This window comes from Monodelphis domestica, chromosome 4 (assembly GCF_027887165.1).
Source record: "Monodelphis domestica isolate mMonDom1 chromosome 4, mMonDom1.pri, whole genome shotgun sequence".
Lineage (NCBI taxonomy): Eukaryota > Metazoa > Chordata > Mammalia > Didelphimorphia > Didelphidae > Monodelphis > Monodelphis domestica.
The window spans coordinates 147,768,110-147,775,792 of record NC_077230.1 but is presented as its reverse complement, the minus strand read 5'-3'; positions in this window follow the sequence as shown (position 1 = coordinate 147,775,792).

Sequence of the window (7,683 nt, the reverse complement as noted above, 5' to 3'; positions counted from 1 at the left end):
CTCAAGCTCCTAGCAGGAACTTGCATCTAGCCCTGTCTCCGGGAAGTGAGCAAATTCCAGAGGCTGTTCCCTACCTCACTTCCTGTGCCAATGGTGGCTCTAGCTTGACCTAGGACCGCTCAGAGGTCTGTCCTTTTTTGCACATGTCTGTTGAGGACCATATTCTCAAATAATTAAATCTTGAGTTTTGCTGCAGCCCTTCCTAATCTCTACATGAGTAGGGTGGAGATTGTAGTTTCCAAGACCTGACTCTGTTACTCCAAGTATCTCCATTGTCATTGATCAGGAAATAGCTAAATCCCATCCTCCAAAGAATGGTCTGAACAGGGTGGAGTAGTTTTGAAATTCACACTAGTGGTACCAGGACCTATTAGGTCTCAGTTGGCAATAGAGAAGATTTCCAGAAAAAAATGATCTATTTTAATAGGGGCTCATATATAAGTTATTCAATAAGCATTGTGTTTAATATGTGCAAAGCCCTACTGAGTGTCGGGTGTAAAAGAAAGGTAAAAGTGTGACCCTTTCTTCAAGGATTTCGTATTTTACAATATGATACATAAATTATAATCTTCCTTCTGAGATGACCTTCCTTCTATTCTCTTTACAAATGCATGTGTGTGTATGATAAGGGTTTTGTTTTACATTTTTCCATTGTTCAAAGTGAGGGGGGATATTATAAATGTGTAAAAAATAAAAAAAATGCATTTATTTTAAGAAAAATCCCAATTCGTATCATTATTACTTTATAGGCTATCCTATACCACTTAGGTATCTGCCCCCACATAACAAACTAAGTTTCAGAGAGTGTTATGGAAGTCTCTTGGTCATAGAATACCATCCACTCCCATAGATGACTGCAATTAGTATGGGACAAGGACAACAAAGAATTAAATGCAGCAAATCTTTTTATAAATTCAGACCATGAGATTATATTTAGCATTTTTTCTCCACATTTGGTGAGATTGCTCCTCCATGTCTGAACTAGTTGTATTTGCAGCTCAAATATGTTAGTCTCCTAAAATTCCCCTTAACTTCCAGAGGATTCAGTCACTGTTACCTGTTGTCATCTCATCTAAGGGTACCTTTACCTCTGAGCTGCATATGTTATCTTTGGGCAGCAAGTTCCTATTCATAAAGGTTATTCTATATGTTTTCTCCTCAGTTCCAAAGCAGAGATTTGTATTCCCTTTTGTTTGAGAACACAGTCAGGTTTGGAATGGGGAAAATATTATAGGGTTCCTAGAATATGTTTGCAGTGCAGTGCAGTGCAGTGCAGACCAGAGACCAGTTTCCTTTCATTTTGGGGAATCTTCCTTTAAACTTCATTACCTTGATTTCTAGCCTCATCCAAAAGGCGTCCAAGGGATCTCAAGGAACCAAGGTTTCCTTCTACTTGCCAAGTGAGTCCTCTCCAATTTTATATTAGGTGATGGTAATTTATTAGAGATAACTTCATAGCAGACATTTCCACATAGCACCTGAAAATTACATATCAAAAATTAAGTAGTTGGACTTCTTTCTCAGGAAACCTCCAAATCCCCTCATTTCTATTGATGCTGTTACTATCTACACAGTTATCTGAAGTCATTTTTGACATTTCCTTTACTTGATATTTTCAGGTCTCCATTCTTTCTCCACAATACCTCTCATAACAGTCAACTCCTCTCCATTCATACAGCTCTACTGCCCTAATTCAAGTTCTAAACCTGTCTCATCTGGATTATCTTTATAGTCTTTTTATTACTTTCCTTGAATCCTTTCTCCCACAATTTTAATAAGTAATCCATACAACTGTCCAAATAACAAGGCACAGGTCTGACAATATTACTAACATCCCCAAACTGTCACTGGCTCCTTATTAGTAAGGGAAGTAAATACAAATGATTTTGCATGAAGTCTATTCCCTTCTCTTTTTTCCTTTCTCTTTCCTATCTTTAACCTTATCATTTTTCTTATCTTCAGTTCATCCTCCTCCTTTAAGACTTCCTTATCCTTCTCTCCTAGGTTTTAAGTCTCATTCTCCTCAAATATTCCTGGAACATTGGGTTTAACCCTCTTCTTTGTTCCCTTTACTCCCTATCTTACATAATAACTCTAATCTCTGCAATTGCCACATCATTCCAGTGGAATATCAACTTCTTGAAGGCAGGGACTGTGTTAGGTTTTTCTTTGTGCCCCCAGGGCCTAGCGAAGTGCCTTGCATTTAGCAATTATTTAACAAATGTTTATTACATTTAATTAAAGGCCCATTTTTGAAAATTAAATCATCATGATAATAAACTATAAGCACAGTTGGTGGAGTCCACATTCCACTTACTGCCACATTAGATTAAGTTGAAATATCTGTCATCAGATTCATTATAGTGTAGGTACAGTAGCCTTTAACCTCACTGGATTTCTAGTGGATAATTAATTTCCCTGTAAAGTGCTCAAAACAAAAGGACATTAACATCCAGTAGACTTTCGTAATAGTGGACTGGATCATGCTAGAGATTTATAGCAAAGAGCAATCTCCCCATTAATGTACTCATAGCAAAAGAACCCGTCTTTTAACAGCAGGCACATTTTGTAGCTACATAGCTTCTCCTGTGGTTTCGTTAAACACAGGAATCTTAAATGGACTTATTGACTTGCTCCCATCTACTTCAAGTGTACCTCTCCTTTAAATAGCTGGTATTAGGGACTTGCTGTATTCCATTGTTAGCAACACTTACAGACATCAGCAATAGAACAGTGGGAGTAGGATCACAGAGGGGCATAAAAGCTGGCATGCTAAAATATTAAAGTCCAACTGTGAAAAGCTTTCCATGATATTTTTTCACATACAAATGTATTTTAAACACTTTTTTGTATTATTATAATTAGCTACAGAAGATTCTTAAGAATATTCTTTAAAAAGAAAAGGGGGAAAGAACATAGCTTCAAGGTTACTAGCTTTTGACATTCAGCTTTTAAGTGGATAATTGTGTTCATCGAGAGGAGATGCTCACTTGACCACTCAGCACATTGGCTTCAGCCAGGGGAAACAAGGCAGGTGAAGTGTTTTTATTTAGAAGGTAACAGATATTGCTATTGTGCCTCCCTTTGCCTGGCTCAGCTGGTTAACTCAATCTTTATTTCCAGAAACCGAAACGCACTTCTCTTCTCTGTTCTTGGAAAATTAAAAGCTTCTACCTTACAGAAGTGAAGGATACATTATCCACTCTCTCTAAATTGGACCCATTTGGGGCTATTTGCATCCTAGAGAAACCTACAGCTGAGTGCTGTGCGCAGAGGTGTAATGACTGGTTGTCACAACACACTGGAGGTGGCCCCATAACAAAATGATCCCCTGTCAATCCGCTCGCAGGAAATGCATTGGCAACCTGTAATTCGGCCCCAGTATTAACATCCTGCCTGGGTTTTGTTAAATGGCACTTTCTAGGAAGTAGATCTGGGAAACTTGTGTTTAATAATGTTTTAAGAGGAATATTTGATGGAAGTTTTAGAAAGCATCACATGGGGTTAACAGCGATTTGTCATTTGTTTCTAATTAAAGGACCTAATCTCTTATCACTGAGGCAGTCTAATTTTTTATACTAAAGGCACAGATGTGAATGGAAACATATTAATGAGATGTCATACTACATAGTCATTTTGTGTTTTGTTTAACTTAAACATAGCAGAAAATGTGCATCTAAGTAGACACATGTAATGACATCCTGATAGAATTATAATTTCCTACATTTACATAATCTTCAGTAAAATCCATACTAGATGCACCTTGACTTGCTCTTTTTTCATTTCCAAATCCAGGGTATTAGTAATTATTTTAACGACTGACCAAGAATTGTAAGGGAAAAGACGGAGGCTGCTGTGGGTCTATTTTCTAGAATAAAATGTTTTAAAGTTGCATTTAAACCGTTGATTATTTCAAAGTGAATGAATGAATGAAAAAACAAAACCTTTATTCAGTGCTTACTATGTGCCAGAAACTGTGCTAAATCCTGGGGGTACAAGCAGTCCTTCCCCTCATGGAACTTGAGTTTTATTAGAAGAGGGAGTAGAAAACATGTGAGTTAAGGAAAGGTGTTTTGATCTGGGAAGTCTAACAGATAATGAATGAAGTCATAGGTGACCTGCACATCCTTTCAAGGGATGATAGTGTGGCTTGGATTGTTGTTGCCAAAGGAAGAGGTTTAGGAGGCAGTCTGTATAGAGAGAGTTTGAGTTCATCACAGTGGGTCTAGGGCATTGAACTCTCACCAGGCAAGCAGAGAAAGACCTCTGATGAGATAGGGTGGCAGAAAGAGGTGAGGCATGGCAGCATGGCACCGATAGGGTAGGTAGCTAATCAGAAAGTCTACCCAGATTAGGCTCATGAAGCCTATTTTGGGAGGCAGTCAGGAGCTCAGTGGATAGCACTGTGTTTGGAGTCAGGAATACCTGAGTTCAAATCCAGCCTTAGACACTTATTAGCTCTGATCCTTGCCAAGTCACTTCACTTCTATTTGTCTTAATCCATTGGAGAAGGAGATAGTGAAACACTTCAGTATCTTGGCCATGGGAACATGGCAGAATGGTCTACCCAAGGGTCGCAAAGAGTCAGATATGACTGAATAAAAACACATTCTGTCTTTGCTTGATACACATCCTAACTGCTTGTCCAGAATCAGACGCTGTGACTTCTGAGAATGTGCTGTGTGTTTGAAGCATGGTGCCTGTTTTACATGGTGGGGATCATTCATGTGCCAATTTTCATGAGCTGTCAACTTCCAAGTGCCATTCCAGCAAATGAGCAATAAGGGATTTAGTAGTTATATATAATCAGTCTGACTTAACTACCTGTTAATAAGTACCATACTTCCTCAGGGAAGAAGAGAACCAGTGTGGCTTAATAACTAGGAGCTCCCTCCGGGGGGAGGAAGATCTGGAAAATTAAGCGATCATGATAATAAATTATGAGGTAGAGATCAACCTCAGTTTCTTCGTTTGCTGACTTGCAGTAAAATCTATTTATCTGAGGGATGTGTTGAAGGGCATTAATGAGAACTTCCTTCCCACTGTGTCTACATAATAATTTGCTCTTCAGGGTCTCGGGAGAATGTATGTACTCATAAAACAAACACTTCCGTCCCACATTAACAGTATTTTTAACAAAGTATGTATATGTGTGTGTGAGCAGTACACAAATATACAGAAATTGTATATTTATGTCTATAAATGCATAGCATTTTTAAATGCCAAATAACAAAAAAGAATACTAAAATAATTTTTGATGATAGCTATGGATAATATTACAAGTAATAATATGTATATAAATACTAAATTATTATGAAAATTCATGAATAATCCTTAATCAAGAGTGTCTCTTCAAAATGTCCAACTTAGTCCCTCTCTCAAAGGTCTCACATAATAATTATTGTATAACCTGAAAATTGCAAGGACTTCTCAGAAGATAACTCCAGCACCCAGAAAGTTATGATCCTATCTAGATTTCTCTAGTCCATTTCCATGGCAAGTATTTATTTACCTACATGCAAGGAGGACAGCTGGGTAGCACAGTAATAATAGAATGGCAGGTCTGGAGTCAGGAAGTCCTGAGTTCAAATTTGGACTCATACCCTTACTAGTAGTGTGACCCTGGGCAAGTCCCTTAACCCTGTTCACCTCAGTTTCTGGAACTGTAAAATGAGCCGGATAAGGAAATGGCAATCCTTTCTAGTATCTTTGCCAAGAAAACCCAAAATGGAATCATGAAGGAAAGAGCAAGACTGAAATGACTCAACCCCAACAACTACATGCAAGGTACTCTGTGCCAGGGAATCCAAAGACAAAATGAAATATAGCCAATTCCTTTAAGAAGCTAACATTTTACTAGCTTCTCCCCTAAGATGCAGGAAGCAGAAAAGATCCTTTCTCTTCTTTGATTGCAAGATGTGAGGGAGTCAGGAAAGGGACTCAGGGAAGAGACTGGAGAAGAGATTTCAGATTGGGATGGCCATTCAGAATCATCTAGTCTAACTCCCTCATTTCATATTTCAGGAAACTGATGCCTAGAGAGGCTTTTGTTGATTTGCGCCAAGTGACCCAGGTAATTAGATTTGAATAAAGAGCTTGTAACTACACAGCCATATCTAAACTGTATCATGCTGCTTCACCTTGGAATGACTAGTTACACACACACACACAAGCACACACACATACATGTATACACACACACACACACACACACAGATAGAGCCACAAACTGAATTCAGGTGAATAGGTATTATGATTATACCATGGAGTTGAGCCCCAGAAGGGGTGCTAACCAGAAGGTTAGTGCTAATAAGGTAGACAGGAAATCTAGGCTCTAATACATTTAAATTGAACAAGTTTTTTCTACAAATTTTAAATAAAATATTAATCCTGACCTCAAAGACCATAGTTTAGAAAGGGATGACACTGATAAAAAGAATCATATTACAGTATCACCTAATGACTGTCTGCCTCACTTTGCTCATCTGTAAAATGTGAATGATAAAAGCCCCCACCTCTTAGGGTTGTTGTGAATTTTAGATGGGAAAATATTTGTAAAGTGCATATCATAGAGTCTGGCATATAGGAGAGGTGCATTAAAATGCTTATTCCTTTCCCCTTTCCTTTGGAAAGGCTGATTCCTGATAGGAGGAAAATACAAAAAAGTAGCATTTCAATTAAACTTCATTTCAATTCAATTTATTTTAAGCTGAGAAGGGATTTAAATAACAAAAAGCTAACAGGAGATCATAGGGACAATACAGTGTATAATTGAAAATCTGTTACCCTATAACAGAACTACATTTCCCAGGAGCCCATGGACTTCCTGTCATTACATACTTCCAGTAGACAGGGGATAAATATTGAGTGGGCAGTGCTGCTCTATCTCTGGGGGTGCAGCAAGCATGGTGACAGTGAAAGTGGGGATATTGAAATGGCTAATCAGCCATGAGCACATAGTCTTCATTTTGTATCCTCTTTATGCCTTGATTTCTAATGATCATTAATACACCACCTAAAACATAATATTTTACTAGTGAGAGTTAATTTTAACTTAAAAAAAAGCAAATTCACAGAGGTTTCAAAACAGGGGAATAGAAAAGGGGCCAGATTTAAGAATGTGTAGAAGTGATGAGGAAGATAATAAGGTAGAATGGCACACAACTGAAGGGCCTTGAATACCAGCCTATGATGCTGGAATTTTACCTGGTAAATAGTGATCCCCTAAATATTTCAGAGCATATTCATAAGATTGTAAAGGAAAAAACTGATAATTTTCAATAATTTTCATAATGGAATTACTGAATATGCTTAGCCTAATTCCCAAGTAACATCAAATAATGTTTGTGTGATTTCACAAATTCCAACTATGAGGAAAAATATTGTCTTTATGATTTTTTTAATATTTTTATTTCTTAACTTAGGTCCACATTTGGAGTCCCAATTCTCAACAGGAAGATGACTTTTTTCCTCTGTTATTTACTTACTTATTTTGCTATTTGGTTGGCTTTGTGGTTGGTGCCTATAACACTAAATTCTCATGGGAGGAAGGTGCTATTGAAAATCATGACAATCTTATTGGAACAGCAAATGCTGCTTTTGTAAAAACTGTTGCAGATTCCCATGATGTTTTATACAAGTTCTGGCAAATAAAAAAAAAACAACACAAAAACAAAAAAAAAA